The 27,461-nt window shown below is 44.9% G+C and overlaps 1 long non-coding RNA gene and 1 pseudogene across 1 annotated transcript; both read left to right on the top strand.

Moving 5' to 3' along the window:
* Positions 1-3,699: 3,699 nt before the first annotated feature.
* Positions 3,700-4,300, top strand: LOC144110564 (uncharacterized). The gene is made up of 3 exons (XR_013309869.1): positions 3,700-3,758; positions 3,925-3,990; positions 4,211-4,300. It is a non-coding gene; the product is annotated as an uncharacterized LOC144110564 (long non-coding RNA).
* A 4,466-nt stretch (positions 4,301-8,766) lies between these two features.
* LOC144109825 (uncharacterized) lies at positions 8,767-17,325 on the top strand (annotated as a pseudogene).
* Positions 17,326-27,461: the final 10,136 nt, after the last annotated feature.

Genomic DNA, 27,461 nt, shown 5'->3' with positions numbered 1-27,461 from the left:
CTGGTAAGCATAAAGTGTTGTGATAGTGCAATAATCTAGTGACTTCTGCTACGGCATATTGTAGGTAAGTTTTGAGGCATTTACTCCACAAATAACTTGTTTTCTAGCAGTTCGCTGTAATAAATTGTTGTAAACTGAACCATTCAAAGATGTGATTGTTAGAGGTGCAAACACAGCTTATTTGCTGTGTTCGCACATTCACATTGCTTGCGTAACACTGCTGTTTTAATAATGTGAAGCCTTGCAACCGTACTCCCTACCGTGCTACTTTGAGGACATTAAGATTGTAACATCGTTTACCGCACTTTAAGGTCCTTGAGGTGCATTTCCTCGCACCTTTAGTTAAACATAAGCACTGACCAGTTCAATGTGCCATATGCTTCTGGTCGCTTTTGTTTGCAGGCCACAGTCTGCATCAAGCCTTCATGAAGCAAATTGCGAGCATGGTGGTTCGCCAAGTGGAACACCGCCACCATTAGTGCACGAAAGGTTGGTAGTCATTTTAAATCTTTTCTGTACCGTGCATTTCTTGTGCAGGACTACCCAGTGAAAAAAAAACTATTGGATTACAATTGGAAATTACCAATTGGAAATTTCCAAATGTGTTTCGACACCATTGGAAAATACCAATTGGACTATTCCAATTGGCCAAAACCAATTGGCCGAAGCCAGTTGTACTATTCCAATTGGTAGACACCAACCGGTCCACTTTATGGCCGATTCTCACTGGGCTGCTCAGATTGTCGGGCACCAGATGGCTATTAAACAGTCAGGAGGCAAGCAATCTATTAACTGTAGCACTTTAATATAGGTATCTGCATGAAAATATTTTCCCTACAATAATGCCCCATGGGCATGTAGGTATAAGAAAGAATAAATAAATAAATAGTCCTGAAACAAATCTTGTTGTGCAGCTCCTATCTAGAAGGCTCCATTTCTTTTGCGAGCTCCCTGCAATCAAATAGAAGCACGACACAGCTTGCATTACTGCAGAGAATCTACAAACCGAAAAGCAAATAACAAGGAATAAGATTTAATGTGTGAACAAACTAAAACGAAATCTATTAAGCTGCACACTATGATGCTCTTTGTGGAATTAAGTTATGGATGAGTATTCAATGCAGTAACTGCTCGAGTTTTGATACAAGCAGTCACAACAGAAGCAATAATTTGCGCGTCATGTAAAATGCAACATGGGAATGCTTGTTTTTGTTCAGTTGTTGGCGATTCATAAAACATCACAGGAACTTGCTAGGTTTTATTTCGTAATTACGCAGTGCGATCAAATTAATAGCAAAATGCAATATACTGCATTGCAGGAGTCATGTCCTGTGCTGCAAATACAGCACCTTTATAAATGTATCCTCCAGAAGATTTGTATTATCCAGATCATCAACACTGAAAAGGTGCGTAAGCCGCAGCCATCCTCCACGCGCAGAAAAAAGTTTCAATCATTTTATCTATTCCCATTATCAAACTATGTTCATTCATTAATTGTTTTGCACACAAAGATGTGACCACGTGCTTTGCTTCCAAGCATATATCGCGGATGTAGGCTCTAATACAGCTTCACAATTGACGCTCAACATTTGCATTAGGCACACACATATCACACAAAGTTAACATCGAAAAGTGCAGGTAATTACCTCCAAGAATGAGAATGCGGGCCGGATAAAAGTCTGATTCTCCTTCGGCATCTGTCCACTTCACCTGATGATAGATTCGCGAATCAGACTTGGGCAATTTCAGGTGCCAAGTCCTTCCCATCCGTGACGGAAACCACCGCACAGCTTATATTGTCTTTATACCTGATGTACGCAAAATCAGGCGCACTTGAAGACATCGCGCACACAGGTATCCTAGTACTACACCTAGAGCACTGTACTGCAGTGCAAGAACCACGACCAAGCTGACGGCGCGTGCGATGACACACTTGTAGGGATACGAAACTGAGGGATCATTTCATTTTCCAAGAGTAAAATTTTTTGAATTGATTAACAGCAACAAAATTTTTAATACACTTTTAAATTTAAGTACTGCAATTTTGTTTAGAAATTGTTAATATTTGACTATTTTGTGCACTACTCTGCATTATGTGAAAATGTGGATAACCTCGCTGACCGGTTGACTGGATCAACTTGAGCTGCAGTATGATGATCTACGGAGTGAGGCTATGGCAGAGCTGCCAGTTTCTGAAAAATTGACTGTTTGTATATTTGTGAAAATGCTTATGTCTTGCCAGTGCCGATTTCATTCACAATTTAAAGTCAATATTGCCGCAAATCTTTCTACTGTTTGTTCTTTCTTGAAAGCTGCTGGCACACAAATTTATCTCAATTGATCGCACCGAGGCGGAACCTTTTCTTTGTTCCAAACTGTCATAACTTTGTTCCAAACTGTCATCAGCTTTAAATTGAGCACGGTCGAGAATAGTGGGCATTCTGTTCGACAACCGCCGAGCATACTTGTTGCTTTCGTCGCCGCCAAGTCATTCAGTACATTGTGGCGCAAGTCAGCCGAAAGAGTTTCGTTCGGAAGCTATTTTCTCTATCTTTCTGACCGCTGGACTGCCATCACCACAACGTGACATCTGTTGGACCAGTCCATTTGGGAGCAGGGAACCAATTGGGTAGTCCAGTTGGAATAAGGAAAAGCAATTGGGCTGACCAGTTGGATTCATCAGTCCAACTGGCTGCCCATTTTGCTCCCAATGGGCCCAATTGGCTGATCGGTTGGCTCCCAATGGGTCCAATTGGCTGACCATTTTGGCCCAATGGGTCCAATTGGCTGACCAGTTGGGTTCAATGGGCCCAATTGGAAACTTCTATTATCTAATTTTTTTTGACTGGGAAGGTAAAGCTACAGCTGTCTTGCAAATCAGTAAAATGGTTACCATATATGAAATTGAATCCCCATGCTTATTGAACTTCACATTTCCTCTATCCACACACCAGGCTATGCCTGCACCCAGCAGCACCACTGCTACTGGTAATCCCGCACCAAGTGCCTCTGCTATGCCTCTTGCGGCACATAATCCCTGCATCACACAAGTGACCAGTGCCGCCGCTATGCCTACCGCTGCCCCAGAACCTGTCGCTAGCTTCCCACAACTAGTTCCAAGATCCAGCAGCACATTTCATGGGCCATCAACATTTGATATGTATTGGTATGGTACCTAAGTCCTCATTGAGTAATTACTTTTTTTTACAGTAGTATCCCTGGCACCTTCCACACCACTACACACCATGCAAAGACTTCAAGGTGAGCTTACATGCCTTTATTTGCAGCCTAAAAATTTTGCTAGGACTGTTTTTTTGAAAAACAGCGTCAGAAAATTCAGAAGTGGTTGGCTTAATACATTCATTGCATCGTGGGTCACTGGTGGGTCATGTCATGCTTTTTACACTGTGTAGTTTTGATTACTGGGTTCCACAAAGAATGCCTCAGACAGATGTTATACTGAGGTTCTCCTCTTTAGACTTAACAATAAGCACGGATAAATGACTTGAGCTGCTGGTGATCCATGACGCAGTGAATCTGTTAAGGTGAGCTATTTTTTGGTTGCTTTTAAAATTTTAAGTTCATATTGTTGAACAATGTTCCCCAGCCATTGGATGCTTCTGGAGCTTGAGTGTATGTCTGAATGACTACAGCTTGCCTCTTTTTGTAATAACCTTTTCAACACATGTTCAATTGATCAGGAGTGCAGGCCATGTTCCTGGTTACTGTGAAATGGAAGCGCAATCGATGCAAAACAGGTATGTATTTTTATCTTTTATATGGCTAAGTAAAGGTTAACAAGCTTTTACGAGGTAGAGTCAAGCTGCATTTACAGGTGCTTATACAAGGCCAGAGCCATATATATAAGATGAAAATGCATATTGTACCAGCCAAGTTTATTTATTGTTGTCTACTCATGAACAGGAATGCAAGTCGGTTGCCAGAGCCAATCTTCATGTTGGGCCCATGTGGCACAAATATGCAAACAGAGTAAGTTTTGTTTCGATAATTTAGCTTCATATCCGCATTCTGTGACCCTTCCTGTCCTGAAAATGCAGGTTCATGAGCCAGCAACCATAGCAGCAGCAGCCTTTGCACACAGTGCAAGGTTTCACTTCCATATTTTGACATCCTTTTTATTCAATTTTCGTACCTGCTTCCTAAATCAGCTTGGTGGCTTGCAAACGATTTTGTTTATTCTAATTTTCAGGGAAAGGCCCACACCACTTACCCATGTGGAGGCAGTTAGGCCACCTATGACGTCGACTTTCAATTTCTGCCCACGTCAGCAAGAGCAAGGCAAGATATGCCTATGAATTCTTCCTAGTTCACAGAAACTTTACAGTGTAGCAACTCGCTTGCATACATGATGTAAAGCTTTACATCCAAATGCCAGCATGCTCGTAGGATTTTCATTTGAAGGTCTTATTGTCATCCGTTCTGGAGTGAATGCAGGGCGTTAAGTGCAGATTACTGCAAGTAGTTAGCCAATGTACTTAATGCCAAAGTAATGTAGTGTGATGTGCAGAAGGCAGTTGACCTTGCACTTTTTTTGTCATGGAGGTGCTACTGCTCTTGAGAGCCCAGGTGAAAATTTTCAACTGGGACCATTTGGTTCGAGTTTAACTGGTTTAAGGAACAATTCTCGACTTCATCTGGTCCAGTTACAACTGGTCTCAGTTGAACTGGAATCTGTTCCTTAAACCAATTGGCTACTGGTGCCAGTCCAACTGGAAACTTGTTCCTTAAGCCAGTTGGCAACTGGTCCCAGTAGAACGGGAAATTCGTTGAAACCAGTCACTGGTGGCGCTTCAGGAAGCTTGTGATGTTTATACAGGCAGTGTAGTTCACCAAACCCAGAGAGCAATGTTGCACTTGAAATTCATGCCTGATGTGCCCAGCATTGAATGGGCTACACTGCCTGCATGTTCGCAAAGCTTCTCCCTGAACGTTCAAGTGATGAAAGCACAGTAGTAAAAAGATCTGTGCGAACTTTAGATTTATTTGCTCCATAATGCCTTTAATGCTTTGCACATGCAAGATGCCTCTCAGCTTTTATTGAGTCGTGAATCGGTCAGGATATCAGTCAGGTCCTGAATTGCTGGGGAGATGTCACTCTGCATAGTGTAACGTTTCCCAGTGGGACAAGGCTGCAGCAGCAAAATAGTGAAATATCACACACTTGATAATGTATGCATTAAAGTACGCTTACCTGTAATGACCAACATTCACTGAGGCAAAAGTTCAGGGAATTGCTGCAAAACAGTACATAACGTAGTTTATTTTTATACATGGCAAGAGAATAGCACATAGCAACCACTACAAACAAGCCCAGTAATTTACTGATGTAAGTCTATGAGCCATCAAGGGATGCTCTTGCGGCACTAAAAAGCAGTTGTGCCGAGTGGAGTTTGCTTCCACGCGCACTTTGGCACACCATCCGTTTGCATGCACACATTTCGGTTGTAGATCTTGGTTGCATACATCACCAGCCTTTGCTTCAATGCACAGTGATCGAGTTTGACAAAACAGCCAAGTGAGTGAGCATAAAAATATAACATGCCGCTAAATGTGCTAGAATTCTTACGTTACGAACGCAAAATATAGCATAAAGTTCACTTCAATGAGCGAACTGAGTACGCTCCTGTAGGGGCACGATTCCAGCCAGTGAAAATGACATGTAGTCCTAATTCGTACTGCTGTGTCCACTTCGCCGAGTAGTAAAGCAAGTAAACTGTCTTCCTTCTGCCCCGTCAAGAAAAGAACTGTTGAAAAATCTCTCCAAGCATAGTTAGTGAAAAGTTAATTCCATGTCGGGGGGGGGGGGGTCCTTGAACGCAACGTTCCCATGGAATGCGATGAGAAATCGCACATGCTGTCCTTGCAACCATTGGCGCCATGGCTACCCTAGCTCATGCAGAGCGTGCAAAACTGACGCTTCTTTTGTATCGTCCTCTCATTATACTTAGTACTCTGCTTGCTGTGGCACAAAAAATAAGTTAATAATTTTTAAATTGTAACAGTACCTTTGTCACAGCTTTAACCGCAGTGCACAGTTTGTGCTATTATTGATAAAATACGTTACAAAATCCAATGCGGTGGCGACATAGAGAATGACACCGCGCTCTCTGCACCTCCGGTCCACTCACGGGAATAGTCACGGCGTTGACGGCGTGTCACAGTAGTTGCAATCACAGAAAAGTGAATTTCGGTGGTTTTATATTTAGAAATAAATAAATATAATGTTACCCAGCCTGAAACGCCTATTTCACAATGGTATAGAGGGTGGGCTTAATGAAAAAAAAATAGCTTTATTAATAGCGCGGGCACATGATATGTTCGTGCTGCAGCGAAACCCATGCAAACACGCCATGCTGAGTTGTAAATTGTGTTATTCACCAGAAGGGCACCTACGGGTATTTTTGCCTGCAGCGTACACAGTGCGATCGGATTGATGTTGGCTGATTAGCAAGCTAATTTCATAGTATGTACACTGTAGTATGTACACGACATCTTCAGTGCACTGTGAAATCATAAAACTGGTTGGAAAATTTTTTTTGTCATGTACTCGTATAGGGTGCTGTTATGATCCGGATGCACTCCAGCTTAAGTGAATTAAGGCGCGAACTCCCTCGACTGGGGTGACCACACTAGCGGCGGCGACAGAGCCAGCGTCAAGTGGCTTGTCCGCATTGGGGTCGCCGACCATAGTGATGCTGTTGAAAAGTTGTGCTGGGGATTTAAATTTAAACACAGCCGGGACGTTGGCAGAGGTCCCATGTTTTGGTCAGCAGGCCGGGCAGTACAAAGGGGTTCATTCACCTGCTGGGAATCGACGTGCCATTCCTTCCCGACAGAGGCACTGACCGGAATGAATTGATGACATCGACGCGACAGTGTTCGAGGATTCCCCTTTCCATCGACCGAGCTGTGAGAGAGTATCAGCACCGCCTCCTGCCGTGGGCATTACCACATTGGGCCTCTTCGATTATCCGTTTTTGGCTACCTGCTGGCTGACTGTGGGTTGCGAGAATGCGGAGCCAGGCGCTGGATTTTGTCGGACTACCCCTCGCACTTCCGGTGGCTGCCCAGAACGTGTTCGTTTTTCTTTTTTTTATTATTGTGGCAGTGTACCTACTGGCTGGATGAGCGCTTTCTGGCTGCCACCGGGCAGCCAGACTTGCCAGGACGCTTTTGTGCTGGCAGTGCTCGGGCAACCAGCAGACGACGGATAGGTGGCATGGTAGTGGGAAGTGGTTGTGGCCATTTTCATACATACTGGAAGGACCATGGTTCTTCGTGCGATGTTTGGCGCGATGCAGGCGCTTGTTTCGACTAGACCATGGTGCATATCGTCTGTGGCCCCAGCAGCGGCTCCCTTTTGTGGTAGTTCTCGCTATTTGTTTATTGGTTTTGCATACGTGTGCTTGATCCGAGTTGCAATCGTCTCACCACCTCGGAAGCGGTTCATATTACGATCGTATGGATACACACAAAATATTTCTGCTGTTAATTTTGTGCGCTCAGCTGATATTGTGATGGCGTTCGATGCTTTTCACGAGGGGGCTGCAGATTCCCGCTCCCAGTAAGCGGGCATATATGCATGTGCTGAACGTGCTCAGCGAATTGTAGCATTGATATGGCAGCGTGTGGTATTCGCTGCGTTCTGCACAGTGGAAAGGCAGGTATGCTTCGAGAAATGCTGGATTGATTGAAGCATATCCTTTAATAAAAGCCCTCATGAGCACATTGCTCGAGGCATCTATGCGGGCATATATGTGGCCACACGGTTTTCACATTACGGCAGCCGAAGTGCGCTGATTGTATCGTCGTCAACTGTTGTACAGCTTGATGCTCGGGCCTTCTGCCACAAATGCTGAAAACTTGTGGGAAATACCATACGCATGCATCTCCCCGTGTTTAGCTAATTAAAGAAATAAAGAGAAGTTTCGAGGCGGATCATCATCCAAGCAAACGCGCTGCCAACATCCAAGGTAGGATTGTAGCGCCATTCATTCAAGTGCTAGCCTGTATTACATACAGATACAAGTAAAGCTGTGTTTCATACAAATACGGTATGCAGCTAAATTTGTACAGTACACCCGCTTGCTCTAGATCAGCGTTCAACCAGCTGATATGCGCTTTTGTCGAGATTATGCGTGCAATCCTTGCCGACAGGAAAAGATAGCGCTGACAGACTACATTTAAATGGAATTAACGTATCCTGATTATTTTTGTTTACAGCCTGAGAAATGAGATTTCGGCAATTCTGTGTTTTCGCTTCAAGCTGAGGCTTGTGCTCAGCAGGAATTGGCGGAACAAGGTGTCAAACATAATGGATGTTCAAGTTAGAGGACCTCCTTAAAATTTTGGAAGGACTGCACATTTCAGTATATCCCACTGAAACAACAGAAGCGATTTTGAGCATTATGCAGGTGGAGGAGGTGACAGTCGTGGAGGCAGACGACACTTTGGAAACGATTCTGGAGCGAAGGTTCGGCGCGGAGAAAGAGCAGGAAAGGAAAAAAACTTCACGAGGAACAAGGAAGAGATTGGCAAACCAAGCGCCGCGAGAGACGGGCTGAGCTATAAAAACTGCATGAACAACAGCTGCAGGAGCTCATACCTAAAGTTCAGTTGCTGAAATGGGAAAAAGCGAGAGCTCGTTTGAGAAGTTTTCGAAGAGGAGAAAGTTTTACAACTTTCCTCTCAAATTTCGAGCAAATTTGCGCTGAGGGAGAGCTAGACCAGGGCTGCTGGTTGAAGATGTTGCTGACCATCCTCCCAGGTAATGTCTTAGGTGTATAAGTGCACCGGACTGATGAAGAGGTCAACACCTGTGAGACGGTAATAAGAGCTCTTTACGGGTATTTTGACATTCGTGGAGAGGCACACTCTAAAGTATGAAGTGATGGAAGCGGGCAGCGCTCCCATCTGAGTGTCATCCGACCAGCCTAGGAACCCCGCTTGGTCAGCTGGGGACAGCCGTTGCTTAGGAGTGTAACGACAGTGCAGGTTTAGGACTAGAAAGGAACGCCAGTTCCGCAGCTGCAGAGGCAGTACGTGTAGATTTAGAACCGGAGAAAACGAGTTGCAGCTAGCCCATCAAAAACAATGCCGAGCAATCTGCTTTGTTGGCGAACACTGATAACGCGAACAAAGGCAAAGCGCCTGTCTCTAACCCTCGAGCAGAGGCTGCTTTGACAAGTGAGGGTGGTGCTTTCCTTCAAGAAGAGAGTAGCGAGTTCATAGGCCAGTGCATTAAAGAATACAAAGGAGACCCTTTTTCTATGTGGCTGGCGAACAATAGTAGCCAAGTATTGGAGACAACGCTTTACTGTAAGAGTGGCAGCAAGTCACTTCAATGCACCGCTGAAACCTCGGGCCACAACGCAACGTTAGTGAAAGAGCGTGGTTCAGATCAGGTTGCGGGACAGGGAGTTGCATCATAGGGTTGGATAGCAAGCCTCAGGAGAGCAAATTATTGGGTTCAGCAGAAAGTAAAGCGCAGTCAAGAGAATTTTGGTGTACGACGTGCAGTGACTCATCGAAAGTGTTAGCCAATCATTAGAATTTAAGTGGGAAATGTGGCTCGGTGCTGCGTCAAAGAGCAGATGTGAAGGGGGAGGGCACTGTGAGAAAGGGAGGCGCGTAGGACAGAACAGCCAGTGCAGTGTCCAGAAGGCGGCTGTGCACAAGGAGAGCCAAGCCATTCGGTAGTTTCTATAGAAAGGACAAAGTACGTGCCTAAAACATTGTAAGGCCGAAGGCTGGCCAACAGTGTAATCGTCTGAGACTTTCACCGCGGCTCTCCAGATGCGATAGGCACCGCACTAAGGCCAAACTGACTACGCGGGTTCAGTGAAAGAAAGCCACCTGCCCTGCTGCGGCGACACTGCAGAAGTTCTTGCACGGCAAGTGAAACTCAGCGAGCCACAGAGTAGCATGCACTGCTCGCCGGTCAAAATTCCGGAATTGAAATGAATGCATACAAGCATTTCTTTCATGCTGCCCAGGTGTTGGGGATGTGCGGCCGGGGTACGGAACAAATAATTGTCGCATGGCGTCTGGAGCTCGCAGGTGTAAACACAAACTTAACGCCTTCGGTATTTGTCTTGTCGTGGATGCTGAAGCCTGTCTGCGGCCGCGCAAGGTGCGGCACATGAACAGACTACCTCTTCCAGGAACTCCTGTGCTGGAGCCTCACTTTGCAGCATGCACTTGTACATAGGTTTAGCTGCGCATTGTGAGTGTCCGCTGACAAGCGGAAGTACAGGTAAGCAATGGCCCAGTGTGGCGTTGGTTCTTGCGTCGGCGCTACGGGGTAACATTGAGCTTTAAATTTGCCAGCTTTTTTATGTGGCTTTACAAGTAAGGTTGCCTGGAGTATTTGTTAGTTTCTAGTGTCTGCTGACACGGAAGCACAACCGAAGCCTCCCTTGGACATTGTAGAGAAGGTAGCTGGTGAGAGCTCCTAAAGATTTGCAATAAGTTGCTGCTTCTGCACTGCCTACATCTGCTCGCTTGATTGGACATTGTAGGCATTCTCATTTGCTTTTAATTCCATATTATGTAAATAGTCATTTAGAGTTTTCCTTGTCTCCGTTCTTCCTCGTTCCTTCTCCGGCCCGGCCACGCTATTAAAATATCAACAGCACTATTCCCCTTGGGATGCAAAACTGAAAAACTCGCCGCTGGTGGCGCTGAACACAGCATGGACGTTAGACACACCTGGAAGGCGCAGGGTGCCTATAAGCGAGTGGAAAGTCGTTGATCTGCTGTTGGAGCATTAAAAAGGGTAACGCGGCACCCTGTGTAGCAACGGACAGGACACTGGAAGGAGGTTAATTAGGATTGATACGGCTGGATATATACCTTAGACTGCTGTTCACATCTAACATCTCTTGGTCCAAGCACATCAATCTAGCCTGCAGTAAAGCACTTCAGAGAGTCTGGTATCTACGGCATAGATTACACACAGCATCACGCCATGTTAAACATTTAGCATACAAAACTGACCCGACTGCCTATCGAATACAGCTCTGTTGTTTGGAATCTATGTCAACAACTGTGGTGCGAGAAAATTGAATCTGTCCATAAGAACGCAAATCGTTTTATCTACCGTTGCTACGACAGAGAATTTTAACTCGTCTAATCTCTGTGCACTATCTCCAACCCCACTTTCAAGGAGCAGGTAGTCCGAGTTCCTCAGGCATATATACATGTTCATTAACTCTCGGCACCTCATGGCAGTGAGAACCCATGTTAATTTTTCTACTGCATTATAAACTAGGTGCCGTCATAGTTTAAATATTTCTCCACTTTACGCATGCACTGATAGATGTAAATACCACTTCTTCCCACATACTGTCGAAAGCTGGAACTGCCTGCCATGCGAAATTAATTCTCTTGCACTTCCATATTTTTTGGCTGCCATTGAACGTCATTAACACCTATGCTTGGTTCGTTTTATATTGCGTCTTGAATGTTCTGGTATGTATGTGCACATGCATGAATCAACATATATACACAACTGCTTACCATGTATATTATATCCCCACTCCTTCAAGAGCCCTTTTGGGGCTGCAGTATGTATGAATAAATAAATAAATACGAATAAGTTGATAATAAAACTGCCTACATTCATGACTGCTGCACTGAATTTCTCAATGACAAGAAAGTAGTGAGTCGAAGTGTTTCTTCTTAAGAAGGCTAATCGTGCCCTAAAGAAGACAGCACAGCACCCAGTGTAACAGCCTGCATGTTCGAAAGAGAGAAATTATGATTATTATGGTCGTATACGACTAAGACTGAAGTGAATCTGCTCACATTCATAAGCACTGCACAGAATTTCTCTGTTAAGAAAAAAGCAATCTCTCAAAGCGTTTCTTGTTACTTGAGAAGGCTAATCGCACACTAAAAAAACAGTATGGCACCCTGTGTAACAGTAAATGATCGCTTGGAAGAGATTAATTATGACTGGAATGTTTGGATAACACTAAGCCCACAGTGCAACTGGTCACATTCATGGCTGCTGGACAGAATTTCTATGTGAAGAAATCTGTTAGTGTTTTCTTAAGAAAGCTGATCACATGACTTTATTATGAGGTCAAAAGTCTTGATCCCTCTTAATTGTTCAACACAGTAGAACTTAAGATAGCTAATTTTAATGGTGGGATTGGTCAGTGGAGTAATGCGGCACCCTATTGATAACATTTTTATAAGTTGTACCGTGCTACATTGCACATAAATTGCACAGGCCTTTCGAAGAAGTGTTTCATCTCCATTAAAGGGACCCAGAAAGGGGGTCTCATGAAAGGTGCAATATGTCTGGGATGTTAAAAGATAACAGTTCATAACTATCCCCCCGCAAGAATTATGTTAATGAATTTTATGGAAGCTGAAATATATCAGACAAAATTTTCAACTTTCACGTATTCGTGCCCTCTTGCACGCAAACATGGCGGCGCTCCTTCACCGGCCCCACTCGCTCGACCCCTCCCCTACCTCCGCCGGCTGTGGAGCGTGCGGAGTGGCCGCGGTAGCACGTGACATCTGAAAGAATTTGGCGCTGTGAACCAGTGATTGCCCCGGCTGCTGACGTCATTTGCAAGACGTGACGTCGTCTGCCAGGTTTTCGCGCAAGATGCGAAAGCGGGAATTTAAAAAAAAAATTGTAAATTTCCCCCTCGATTTTTGCGTCTCGTACGCGGCATGAAAACTCGGTTCCCTGTAATTTACATAGTGCAAACATTTTAAAGGCAAGCTTAAACACCCCTTTGTGTGGCCCTTTAGCAATTTTTGTTTTGCTTTAACGCCGGAAAACTATTAAGTGATTATACAGTTGCCTTCATTTGATCATGTTTTCTGTGTTTTGTAGCCCATGTTGTTCAGTAGCTGACTAAAACTATGCACTTCAGTGTAGAAATTAATTGCCTCAAAGTGTGCCATAAAACTTCTTTTATATGTTCAAGTAGGTTTGAGGGGATGCTTGTTGGAGATATTGGGTAATAGTTAAAATAACTTGAGCCCTTACTTTCTTCGAAGATTGGTATTCTTGCTTTTTCTTGCTTATGAGTCATGTGAGGCACAAAAGAACTGTGATAAAACCGCTGCTTCCTCGTTTTATTTTACGATAACGCTAAACCCAGTCACAGCCTGTTGTGACGGCATGGCAACAAATGCATAAACCGTGATTATATTGCAGTTCTGTCATGCCTCATGTGACCTACATGCACATGTTGATGTCACAGCCATCGTTCAGCTGTTGGAACTGAAGAAGCATGACCGAACAACTTGACTATAAATTATTTACTGGCCATACCAAAATATCACGTGGTGATTCATGCACAGTAGTCTCTTCTACATAATTGTAGAGAAGAAAATGTGCCCTCAAAATAACGTGTTTATACTTCTTTAACAGAATACTGTGGTTTGCAGCCTTGCAGATTTTATTCTAATCAACGTTTTTGCTCCATTTCATTTTGCAGGCATCGAAACGGATATTAGCAACAAATGAGTACACAAGCTGCCCAAAGGACCATCTTCTGAAACCAATGTTTCCAGCATATTGAAGGCTGAACTGCTTGATGTTCATAATGTGAAATAGCACAGCCAGTGATCTCAGACTGGTGTCATTGCACAAAATGGGACGTATTGGACCCTGCCTTGTTAATGCCTGGAACACTGCCTCATCATTGCAGCAACCAGCCTTGGTGTCTCAGTGGTTATGTGGTACTTGGCTGCTGACTCAAAAGACACAGGTTCAATCCCAGCTGCTGTGGTCGCATTTTGATGGAGGCAAAACGCTAGGGGCCATGTAATGTGTGATGTCAGTACAGGTTCAAGTAACCCAGGTGGTCGAAATTACCTGGAGCCCTCCACCATGGCATCCCTGGTAGCCTGAGTTGCTGTGGGATGTTAAACCTTATAAACCAACCAACCATCATTGCAACATGAACAATGGATGTCGTGAAACATTCTATAAGTGGAATTATGCATGATTTCTGAGGAAACCTTGTGATCCAGTAGACTGCAGCACAAGTTGCAGACACAAGCTAAAGTGTACACAAAAAAATAAACTGCAGCAGAAAAAGTGCATGTTTGTGTGGCTGTGCCTTTTGTGCATCATACTCTGTCTTGCTTTGTGTGCTGTAATCTTGTCAGTTTAGCGTTATAGTCTCTATTATGGATATGCCATCCTTGTGAGCTTTCATGTCTAATTTTTTCATGGGTTATTTTCTCTATGCTTCTGCACAGCATTAGTTATACCTTTTGGTGTGCTGATAGATGTGTGGTGATTTTAGTCAGTTCTGTTTTATCTTATGTTTACAGGAAATTATAGTTCTGTCCCTATTTGCTGTTGGGATTTATCTGTCTAGTCTGGTTCATTGTGATTTGCTATTAATGATTCATGCTTATCTTTAGTGCTATGTATTATATTGGTGAGTCGGCTGACAGAACTGGTTTTGTCCTTGTGGTTTTCAGTGATCATTTTCATTCTGAATTTTTTCGTCAGACCTCCAGGCCTCATTGTGCTAGGGTTATTAGAGGAGTTTTGACTGTGTAATTTTTTTACTTTGCTTTAATAGACAGATTGAATACGCTTATTGCCAGTGTAGTGTCAGTAATGAAAGCTTATAGGCGTTATGTTATTCATGAAAAACTTGGCAAGGCTTGGAAGATCTCGATGAAGCCATACATTATACGAGCACTTTGTCTAAGTTGCTCCAACTCTTAAGCTGGCTATAGAGTATGCTCACTGCTCTGAGTAATTGTTTGAAAGTTAAAACATTCTCCCTCCAGCTTCATGAAAATTTGTAAATGCGAGGAAATTTTGTTTAAACTCATCTTTGTTTTGATGCTCAACCCATTGACCTTGTAATAAACATGTTAAGTTAAATGTGTAATATTGCCACCACCAAATTAGTTATAACACGCAGGGTCTCATATTTCTCTAACACCCTCCTTTCTTGGTGCAGGCCTCGTCACAGCTGATCTCAAGCTTAGAGTGCTGTCCGAAAAGAACATGAGTCAGCAGATGCACCAGTCCCCCCACTGCAATCGGAGCTTCACGAAAAACCACCTAAAGCATCACCTTCTCACTGAAATGGATGATCATCCCTACAAGTGTAACCATTGTGGGAGCAGCTATGCTCAAAAGGACACCCTGATGCACCACTTCCGTACCCACACGGGTGAGCGTCCATACAAGTGTGACCACTGTGACAGCAGGTTTTCTGTAAAGGGCCAGCTGAATAGACACCTTCGCATCCACACGGGTGAGCGACCATACAAGTGTGACCACTGTGACAGCAGCTTTACTCGAAAGCTCACCCTGGTGAACCACCTCCGCACCCACACGGGTGAGCGTCCATACAAGTGTGACCACTGTGATAGCAGGTTTTCTGAAAAGGGCCCCCTGAACCGACACCTTCACATCCACACGGGTCAGCGACCATACAAGTGTGACCACTGTGACAGCAGCTTTTCTCTGAAGAGCACCCTGGATCAACACCTTCGTACCCACACGGGTGAGCGACCATACAAGTGTGACCACTGTGACAGCAGCTTTGCTCGAAAGCTCACCCTGGTGAACCACCTTCGCACCCACACAGGTGAGCGTCCATACAAGTGTGACCACTGTGACAGCAGCTTTTCTCAAAAGGGCCATCTGAACCAACACCTTCTCATCCGCATGGGTGAGCAACCATACAAGTGTGACCACTGTGACAGCAACTTTTCTCGGAAGTCCCACCTGGAGCAACACCTTCGTACCCACACGGGTAAGCGTCCATAGAAGTGTGACCACTGTCATGGCAGCTTTGTTCAAAAGTACGCTGGTGAAACACCTTTGCAACCACACGGGTGAGAAACCATTCCAGTGCCAGCTCTGCGCCATGGCCTTTACACACAGTACAACCCTTGCTAAGCATTTGCTAGCCCATAAGAGTAATACACCTTATCACTATCTGTTCTGCAGAATATATAAAGAAAAACAGTTTAAAATGCCATGAGAACAACAAACATGCTGTAAAAGCCACAGTTCAAAGTTTTGCTAGATTTTCCCATCATTAGATGTTAAAACCACTGCTTGCTAACTTGCCTCACTTTTTAATTTGCCTTCTCAAGAAAAAATGGCAAATTTACATGCCTTCATGGTACTGCTGCACAGAGAAATACTCTGGTTGCTTTCACTCCATAAGAAACCTGAACATACCAAGCTGGTAATGTCATGAAACTGAAATCGTGGCATGTGCAGATATGATCTTGTCATATGATTAGTTTCAGCGCATTTAATTGGTGTCAATTGTGGTTGGAGTATTTTGCCTTAGCAAGGAAATTGACTTACATCAAAGGAGTTTTGCTAGTGTAATGCCACCAGAGAAGCATGCTGTTTCATTATTCTTTCTATGCTTCTGTGTTGGCTGTATTAAGACTTAAGAGCTGAGAAGCAAAGCTTAGCTGCTTGATGATAAACATTGCTCGCTTTTATTTGCAAGTTTTTAGAGTTATCTCTCAGTTTAAGTTTTTAAAAATGATGGATTTACTGCACTAGGTTCCTGTGCATTATGTGTTGTCGAATAATCTGCTATCATTGCATGTGGCATATTTTATTACAAATTGCATTATCAGTCTTGTCAAACATACTTTATAGATTTGGAGGTAAGCAATCACCTCAGTATTTCAACAGTACTAATTCTTTTTTAAAGTGATGATTTTGGGGTATTTCAGCAATTCTATAGAAAGCTTGTGCATAATATTTTCTGCTTATACACTCAATTGAACTTGACTGTATTTCTAAGGGTGGCATTGATATAAAGAAGTATGTGACTTTATAAACAACTTGTGTAGTTAAATTTTTAAAAACCAGTGAGCTTGAAGAAATATCTACTCTATTTTTAGATTTACCTCTGTTTTGTGAGCAATTATTCTTTTGAAAACCACTGCCAACCAGAAAAAGGTCTCGCTTGACGTTTAGGCTCCCAGCACAGGGTCCATGTTCACAGTGAAGATGCAGTCTACTGGTTGGCATCTTTGTTTTCAAATTAACCGCCCATCTACTCTGTATTCCATTTCGATCTCAAATTTGTGCTTCTGTACCAGTGCATCTGCTTTTTCCATGAGCTTGATTAGGTCACAAACGGTTTAATTGCTGCTTGGGAGTGTTTTATCAGTTGTAATTGTGTGCCGTAACTGTTTTCAGGAATGGTAATCTGTTCAATAAATTTTTCATCCATAGAAAGTGTAAGGATGTGCCCGCCGAAAGCTGAAGCTATCAGTAGCTTTGCTCAAGAGCACCCTGGTGCACCACCTTTGTACTGACACGAGTTAGCATCCATACAAGTGTGACTATTGGACGAGCAAATTGGTTCAAAAGGTCCACCTTGAGCAACATTTTCGAATCACAGGAGTGAGCGTCGTTACCAGTGTGAGAACTGCGGGAGCAAATTTGCTCAAAAGGCGCACCTGGAGCAACCTTTTCATCCCCATAAGGTGAGCGACCATACAAGTGTGACTACTGCGGGAGCAGATTTGCTCAATAGGTCCTCCAGGAGCAACATTTTCGTATCCATAAGAGGGAGCATCCATACAAGTGTGACCACTGTGAGAGCTGCTTTGCTCTCAAGAGAACCCTGGTGCACCAACTTCGTGGCACACAAGTGCATTAGCCACGTGGTTTATTTTCTATTTTGCGGGCTTCCTTTGGAGTTGGGAAAAAAGGACACACGGGAGGGTTTCCTTATCGTAGTTGATGGAATGGGAGTTTCTGAAGGTGCTCGACATCTTTTCAAATGCAATTTGTTGTCTAAAGTCATAGTTATTTAGATAATTAAACTTAAACTTAATTGCAAAACAAAAAACTGCATGTGATGCGCAAGACGGCTGCCATCAATATGCAACTAGTTTCACTCGCCTGTATAATTTATTTTTTAACCCTTGGCTCAAGTTATATGGTGAAACAGCCGATATATATGTATATATATGGGAGTTGAACGTCCCAGAGAGACTCTGGCTACTTGGGACGCTGTAGTGGAGGACTGGAAATTTTAACCACCTGGGGCTCTGTGTACTGACATCGCACATTACACGGCCTTCTAGAATTTCGCCTCCATTGAAATTCGACCGCTGTCACAAAATTCGGCGCATTTTCGAAAAAAAACAGCGCTGCGCCTAAGCAATCACGCCCGCGTGCGGTAAACTAAAACAGAAACCGGGAAGGGCCCCCGAATAGTGCGTAGATTTGCGCGTACTGCTGCAACTCCGCTCGTCGGCGCGGTGCCGAGGGAGGCATGGCCGCGCGCGGCGTCGATGTCTGAGTGGTGTCTACTTATCGTCGACGGGTTTCTACTCGTCGCCCCTGTAGTGTCAAAACTGCTGGCGATTTGACCACAGCGGCAAAGCCTGCAAATCGGCCTTACGCTGCTGTGGCTGTGGGGAACGTCATTGCAGAGAGGAATGTCCTGAACTGCAAGAAAAATGTTCTTTCTGTAGTGGTGCTCACCCTGCTGATTCGTCTGACTGTCCTGCACGAGCACAAGAAGTTTAGGTGCTCGAGCTCATAGACAAGCGCAGATGCACGCGGAGAGAGGCTTTTGCCGCAGTCAAGGAGAGAGCCTCAGGCTACTCTAGTGTGGCTGCCAAATGTTCACCCTTGATGGATTCCAGTTGGTCCTAGGCTATTACAGCGGCAGTTGAGAAAGCTGTGGCAAATGCAATGGATCGCATTATTGAAACCTTATCCACGTGCATTTCCCAGCTCATAGCTGCTCAGATGACCAATCTTCTGCAGCTGTCCACCGCAACGCTCTTGCCTTCTTTGGCTTCGGAAACTTCTACTTCTGTAGTAATCAATTCCGCTCTATAGGGCCAAAAACAATGTGAGCAACAAAAGACCTCTCAGGCCTCTCCTCCGAACAGCGTTATTGACGCTTCCGCTATGGACTCTATGGATATGGAGTCTGATCTCTGAGCCCAGAAACGAAGTGGGTCTCCTCTGAATATTGCAGGCCCATCTTGCCCCCAGTCAAAGATAAAGAAAAGTAACGCAAGTCAAAATGCTAAGACCAGGATTCCAGAAAAGGCAGTCGCGGCTGCAGCACTCCCGCCAAGATAGGGTTCTTAAGTGTACTTCAGTGGAATTGTCGATCTATATTCTCAGCTTGAACAGATTTTGATTGCCTATGCAATCAGCTTCTACCAGATATAGTTGCTTTAGAGGAAACATGACTAACTACAAATTTCAAATATCATCTCAAGGATTACCGTCCGTTCTGACTTGACCAGTCATCACGAGCGGGAGGGTTGTTAGTGCTCCTCTCTACAAAGTTTTGCCACAGGGCATACATTTCTTTCCAATATGCGGACAATGATTGTGAAATCCTTGCGGTTGACCTCAGTGTCCCAGGTCAACAGCCCTTTACGGTAGCTAATGCATATTTCCCGTCTGGTGTGCATGACACTCTGCCCCTTGACTCATTTATGTCTAGTAGACGAACTCAGGTTCCATTTCTTGGAGACTTAAATTCGCAGCATGTGACGTGGGGGTTTAAAACAGACAGCTTGGGTTCTAGACTATTTGACTGGGCTTCTGACAACAGCTTGATCTGCAACAATTCAGGATTGCCTACGTTTGTTCGGAGTCAATGCCGGTCTGCCTTAGATTTAACTTTTTCCTCCCCAGGAGTCTGTCATGTGTTAGGCGCCTGTTGACCGTGCAACAAACAGTAATCCTCTACCGATTAGTTTCAAGTTTGCGTGTTAATTAACTCTTCCTGGGCGACAGTAGCGCACGTTATTAAATTAAGGTTGCTTTAAAGACGCTAAAATCAGCCTTCGAAATCACTTCAGACCCTTGCGCTCAGACAAGTGCCGAAAGCAAGGCTACACATCTATGTTCTGTACTGGACCACGCAAGGCAAAAGCTAATTTTTGGTTAAGGGAACCAACGGTGCAATTGCGAACAATTGGTGGAATGCTCAGTGCACGCGTGCATACAGACGACGGAAAGCAGCTTGGAAGAAACTTCTCATCAATCAATGCCCAATAAATTTGTTGGATTATAAGTATGCTGCTGCAACATTGAAAGCACACTGTAGCCCGTGCAAAGGAGGAATATAATACAAATGATGATTTCCTTTCACAATCGGGAAATAAACGAGATTTGTTAATTTCATGAGGCGCAACAAGGTGATTCCACCGGCTGCCAACATTGAATCCCTCATACAGTCCCCTGCCGACATCGCAAAAGCCTTAGAGGATATTGCGTGTGGCCTAGAGCTTTGCTTTACAGCTGCTCTACCTTCTCCTGCTATATTCACATGCACTCTATGCATGCCTGAGCCATCGCAATTTGTTCTGGGCTTATCCCCAGCGGCTCCTGGCCCCGATAAGGTCACTTCATCTATGATAAAAATTTTGTTCAATGATACTCCTGCAGACTTGTTGGCCCTAGTTAACCATTCCATTAGTGGTCCTTGGATATCTCATGAGTGGCGTCTTGCTGAAATAGTTCCATTGCTTGGAAGCTTTAACTTTAGAAGATTAACTTTAGACAACATACGCCTTTTGTCATTAACATCGAACCTAGTGAAATTGGTGGAAAGGGTCCTTCTTCGCTGTGTCATGTCATTCCTTTCGGAAAATTTTCTCTTGAATTCATGTCAAATTGGTTTCAGGCCGGGTTGTTCGATTTGGTGTGCTCATACTGGCCTAGAGAGCCGTATTAAATTAGCTCGCAGTAGAAAACAGTTTGCTGCGCTTGTCACCTTGGACGTCAGTAAAGCATACGGCAGCGTTGAGCACTCGACTCTGTTACTAAGATTGCAGGAATTGAACTTCACAAGCTATTTTGCAGCCTGGATTTGTTGTTTTTTTAAATATAGAATTTTACTGTTGCCGCCTCGTCCGACATGTTGTACAGCCGCCGCGCCACCTATAGGAGCTGGAATGACCGAATCGGACTTCTGAAAATTCTCTCAGAATACACCTTTACCTAAATTACCGCAATCTTTATCTCGGTAGATTGCGCACGAAAACTGTCATAATGAGTATGTTCTCGAAAATGCAGCGCTAGGTGAAATCTACTTTTAACGGAGCGCCAGTGTTCCGAAAAATATTGAAGAATATGCAAGAGTAACGTCAATCTTAGGCTAATAAAAACTCTGCCGCAATGAGGAGGACGGAGTGCGCTTTGACTGTTCATGCCGCAAGCGCTCACATTCAGTGCTTTCATTGCTCGAACGAGAAGGTGATAAATGTGGCTCGTGGTAGAGTCACGCATGTCGCATCACTTTCAATCTATTGTGTTAAATAATAGTGTGAAAAAACTGCAATCTTAGTTGAAAGGAGCAGCGCAAAGCAAAAAGGACGAAGGAGAGACACGGGAGCGGACAAGCGCTTGTCCCGCGTCTCTCCTTTCTTCGCTCTGCCGCTTTCCCTGATGATTCACCAGCTACCCGCACCAAGATGATGCAACCGGCACCAAGATTACGCAATACTAGGCGTGCTCACGTGTGCCAGAGAAAACACCGGGCCGGCGAGCGCGCGATGACCTGAGAAGCGAGCCGTGCGCAGCCTGTGAAGCGTGCCGTGCGCAGAGCGCAGAGCCGGCGCGCGAGGATAGTCGAGGAGCAAAGCGCAAGAGTGTAGGAGAGGGTCGCTGCTTCTATTTACTTCTATTAGGCGTTTTTGCGTTAACTGCCAAAGCTATTTTGAAACAAAACTTATCAATTTACAAAAACTACGAAGTAAGTTTTATTACATAAGCATAGATGGCATGACACTCACATTTATTATACGCAAAGTTGCTGGAGTGGCCGGAGTGACTGGGTCAACTAAGCATTGGAAGTAGTTGCGCGCGTTACTGGCAGTAAATGAGCAAGTGTTTCGCCGTAGCGGTCGTGGTGAGGCGGTCGTGCTCACGTGCTGGCTGCCGATTGTATCGACCTGTTGTCTTGCTGTAGGTAAGTGGGGGGCCCTTTAAATTGCATGTTGATTTGCCTTCCGAGTTTGGTTGTGGTTCTGTAAATGACACAAAACGGCCAAGGATTTGCGCGTTTATTTTGTAGCATTACGTTCCGTAGATACATCTGTGAACAATCGTGCTGTGTAGCTGTCAAGGTAGTACCTCGCGGCCGCTGTCGAGACAGTGCTGCTGTTTTAGCGGTTAGAGTGCCTGAGAGCACCTTGGTTGTATTCACTGTTTGAAGAGTACGGTGAGGAGCTAGTTGGCAGGACATTATGGGAACAATGAATAACTGCGCGAAAAGGACGGGACAAGAGAGAATAGCCAAGCGATACAAGCGCTTCTCTCTTGTCCCGTCCTTTTGGCGCAGTTATTCATTCCTCCCTCTTGTTCCGACCTTTTTGCGGAGTTATTCATTATTCCCATAATTTCCTGCTTGTCCGTCTACGGCATCTTTTTATGTTTTTGCAGCTGGTTGAAGTTTCTTGCGTGGAATAAAAGTGATTTTGTTGTGTGACCATAATAGCGGTAGTGTTGGAAAAAAAGGTGCGAAGGGGAATATTAGAAAAAGCGGGAATGCGATTGCGCTGCAGTGGTTGGGGTAAGTATGCATTGGATGTTTACCTGCGCGCGGTCTGGGAGCTAGTGTAGCGGCGTAACGGTCGTGGTGAGATGGTCGCGCGCGTGCTGGCTGCCGATTGTACCGACCTATTTTGTTGCTCTGTGCAAGTAGGGGCCTTTTTAAATTGCGTATTAATTTGCCTTCCGAGTTTGGTTGCGGTTTTATTTTTTAGCAGTACGTTCTGTAGATATATCTGAATGATCATGCGGTGTAGCTATCAGGTTACCTTGCCGCCGGTGTCGAGATATTGCTGCCGTTTTAGCGGTTGGGATACCTGTCAGCACCTTAGTTGTATTCATTGCCTGTCCGTGCGGCGTAGTTTTGTGTTTTCGCAACGGAATGAGTGTCCATGCATGGATTACAAGCTCGATCCCCGATATTGTGCGTATCTCTGCGCTTCTGAAGTTGGTGCACAATCGTAGATGGTGCAGATGCCTGTGATAATTTGCTTAAATTACGAGCACATCGAGGTGACTGATTACGAGACTGTTAATGGAGTGCGAGTTGCGAAGGAACCGAGCGTACATCGCGTCGCCTGCCGCAGTAGTTTGCATGCAACAAACAGCTCTGGTCAACCGGTCGTGAAGACGTCGATGTTTGTCATTTGTGGACGTGCAGAGATGTAAGAACGGGCGGTCAGTTTTATGTTTGAAGCTCTTCAACAGTAACTCAAGCAGCAGGATGAGCATAACTTGGACATGGCTGTAGCCATGGGCCTACAGCGACGTCCACCGTAGTACTTTAATGAGAATCGTCTGGGTCCGTCGGATGCACAGGCGCCCAAATCTTTAACTGGTGTGCGCGAGCGGCGACCTTTCCCTGCATCAGCGCCGTATGACGGGCCGAGGCTGGAAACAGCTTGAGGCTAAGTGGATGCGATGCAGACAAAGCGCGCTCAGCTGGGCCCATCGTGTGCTAGGCTGTTCCTTCATAAGGACGTCACCACAATTATCGCAATAGGAAGCGTGAGTAGGCGAATGGTTTTGCTCACATTTCATGTGTCGAAGGTCGGCGTCGTAGCAACGAAGCCAGCAAATAAATTATAAAGATAAACCGAACACGCTCAATCACGCGAAAAACCAAAGAACATGGATCGTTCGTTTGTTACTTCCTGACGTAAACGCTTTTTTTTGGTCTCTAGAAAAAAGACGGCATTTATCAACACTCTGCTTTATTTATGCATAAGCACGGAGGTGAGGCCATAGAGAAAGAAATTGTGAAGCTATTGTGAATTTCTGAAACTTCAGTGGTGCTGCTCTGCACGACGTGTTCACGGCAGTTTTTACAAATATCAAAATGCTCCCCGTATACCTCAAGGGGAAAGACAAACAAAATTGGATGTCATCGCAAAGGGAAGCTGCTAAAATCTTGGCCTGTCTCGCGCATTACTTGTGAGGATCGTAAGAAATACTCTGCGTTTATCTAAAAAATATCGCAGCACTTTGCCTGCATCTGAGTGAAAGAACAAAAACTGATGTCGTAAACCATTTTACTATAAACTTGATTCTTGCTGAAATGATAAGAAATAAAATATATAGTGCAACCAATAATGGGCACACACAGGCCGTTCACTAGCGGGTGAAGTCACAGTCAAAGCCGAGCACGGCACACATGCGTCGTGACAGGAATCCGTAGAGCGCCTGCACAAGGTCACTGTCGGCCTTCAGCTCTTCCCACTGTCTGCTGGTGGCCTCCCACAACTCATCAGGAGTAGCGGTATGGGGGCCAATTTTTGACATTTTGGCGTTTAAAATGCCTCAAACATTTTCAATAATGTTCTTATCTGCGCCCATGGGCGGCCAATCTAGCGTCATCACTCCAAGGTTTTCGAAGTGCGCGGTCACTGAGTGCGCCGCGTGGATCGTTGAAAGATCATGCTGTAGCAGGGAATCTCCATCTCTGTAGGGTCCATCCAGCACGTGAGGAAGCAGCTAGTGGTTCATGATGGCTATATACATTGTGGAGCACAGCGGACCATCAACGCGGTGAAGAGGACCGAGGCCATCCTTCGTGATGACCCCCCACACGTTCACAGATGTTCGGCCACTTGCCTTGACGTCGTGGACGTAACGGGGATCATGCCTTAAAAAAACAGTATTTAGTGCGAATCAATGACAATGGGTAGCAAAATGTAATATCGTGTATAATGAATGAATGAGCTGTTTATTTAGAAAATGAGGCTCAATGCCGGTAAATCACTAACTTTTGTCTTTTGTCTCGTGGATTGTTTATTATACACTCGGGCTTTGGTATCGTGTGTAAGAAAGCAAGCCACCAGACAAAAGATATTGATTTACCTTTTTGCGACTGGGTGGTATACTTTTTGTTTCTGGTCCCACTGAGTGCAGAAGGTGCTCTCATCAGTAAACACAACCTTTCGCCCATCATCGATGGTCCACTGGGGACGCTCTTGAGCAAAGGCTAGCCATTTTGCTCTGCCACTGTCGGAAAGTAGGGGCTTCTGCGCAGCTCTCCTGTTTCTGATCCCTGCTTCCTTTAGCTGTTGCCCAATTAATTCATCTGATTAATTCACCCGCTGTCATGAACAGGTTGTCACTAGCGCAGGCAATAATCTGCAAGTCTTCTTCGCTTGTTTTTCTGGTGAGACAGCGAGGAGCATCTCCAATGCGTTCTTCGTCCCGGTAGGCACGTGTGATTCTGCCAACTTAATTGGGAGCCACTCCAGTTGCTTTAGCAATTTGCTTCAGCGTCTAGGCGCCTATTGACATTCCTATAATTCGAACTCTTCATTTGAGGTATATGAGGTGGCATTTTGGTAGCAGTTAGAAGCTCCCCCGAGCACGGCCTCTAGAGCAGCATTACTGAAGTTTTACAGCTGTCTTACAGCTTCGCCGCTGCGCCGAAGCATAAATAACGCAGTGTGTTGATAAATGCCTTCTTTTTTCTGGAGAGTAAAAAAAGCGTTTACGTCAGGAAGTAACAAACGAACGATCCATGTTCTTTGGTTTTTCGCGTGATTGAGCGTGTTCGGTTTATCTTTATATTTTATTTGCTGGCTTCGTTGCTACGACGCTGACCTTCGAAACATGAAATGTGAGCAAAACCGTTCGCCTGCTCACGCTGCCTATTGCGATAATTGGGGTGACGTCCTTAAGAAGGAACAGCCTAGTAGACGATGGGCCCAGCTGAGGGCGCTCTGTCCGCTTGCGCTTAGCCTCAAACTGTTTCCAGCCTCGCTCCGTCATACGGCGCTGACGCAGGGAAAAGTCGCCGCTCGCGCACGTCAGTTAACGATTTGGGCGCCTGTACCTTTAGACACTTCAAAAATGAAAAGCTATTAAGCATTGCCAACCTCAGTGATTTGAAAATTAAGCTGAATGCTCTGGCAAAACTAGCTATAGCTTCTCCTAAATGTTGTGGCACTCAGTTGCTTCAAATTGTACATATCTGTGGCCCAAAAGTTGCTCTAAGCGGCTAAGCACATGTAATATAGTGAATCCTGGAATGTTGAGAGATTAGGAAATGCCGCTCCAGAGCTTCTAGTGGTCACATTTAGCACTAGTGCTACATTCTTGTCAGTCACCCCACATAAAGTGGGGTCACCCCACATAAAGGCCACGGAAAGGGATGTTTGAGCTTGGCATTAAAATGCTTGCACTATGTAGAGTACAGGCCAGCGAGCGTCCACTCCGCCTACGACACCTCAAAAGCGAGCGGGAAATTTAAAATACATTTTAAAAATTCCCGCTTTCGCACCTCGCGGCGACGCGGGGTGCTGGGCTTTCGCGCGAAAACCTGGCATATGACGTCATGTCTTGGAAATGGCGTCAGCAGCCGGGGGTTATTATTGGCTCACAGCAGAAAATTCTTTGGAACGTCGCGCGCGACGGGGTAGAGGAGGGGCCGAGTGAGTGGATCGAGGGTAGGAGCGTCCCCTTTGAAACGGGGCAGTGGTAGTTGCCACCATGCTCGGTTTTTTCCCTTTATTTTGGTTTAACTGTGCTGTAAGTTGCTGATAAAATTTTCCATTTTCTTTAAAATACGTCTTCCTACACTTGAAAACTTACCTCACCTCTGCTTTTGATCCACCAATCCTCCACTCGCATTTTGCTAATTTCCGCCGCAGATTTGTTTACATGACTATTGTTATCTCTAAACCCTAAGGCCTCAGGAAGAGTGACTGTGCCTGCATTGACATCGGGATGGATACCATCACATTTCAGAATGCGGTGTTCTATTGTTTTTACAGATTTACCACACACAGCACGTGTCATCTTCTTCGTTAAATTTATTTTTGTAGCTGCGCGTTCTAAGACACCCTGACCTAGCTTCAAAAAGGAGGGCACAGCCTCTTGAGTTATCATAAAACGTTTCCTTCCTGATCTGCCTTTTCCAGCAACAATTTAGTTCTATATTATGCTTCTTTTTCATAGACTGTATCCAATTTTTACCTTTGACGTTTTTAACCTGTCGTTTAATGCTCTTTCTTTCTCCTTTCTCGTCTCTGGCAAATTTACTGGCCAGCTTTCTAGTTCGTTTCCGCCACTGTGTGTCAACGCTCTTTCTGTACAGGTATCTAAATACCTTAGCTGCCCACCTGTTATTGTCCAATTTTATCAGGTGTTCTTCGAATAGTACTTTACTCTGAGCTTCCCGTGCTTCGAACGTTGCCCAGCCCATATCCCCCTGTACTGCCTTGTATGTGGTTTTCCCATGGGCACGTAGTGCTAATCTTCCTACAGTTCTCTGATTTACTTCTAATCGCGACTGAACTTCAGCCCTTAAGCATAGAACCGCATTCTCGAAAGTGAGCCCCGGCACCATTATTCCTTTCCAAATACCTCTGAGTACTTCGTACCTGTTGTACCATCACAATGCCCTGTTTTAATATCCTGGCATCTCTTCGCCCTT

The sequence above is a fragment of the Amblyomma americanum genome, chromosome 11 (assembly GCF_052857255.1).
Source record: "Amblyomma americanum isolate KBUSLIRL-KWMA chromosome 11, ASM5285725v1, whole genome shotgun sequence".
Classification (NCBI taxonomy): domain Eukaryota; kingdom Metazoa; phylum Arthropoda; class Arachnida; order Ixodida; family Ixodidae; genus Amblyomma; species Amblyomma americanum.
The sequence above is the reverse complement of the archived record's forward strand: the minus strand, read 5'-3'. Positions and strand labels throughout refer to the sequence as shown.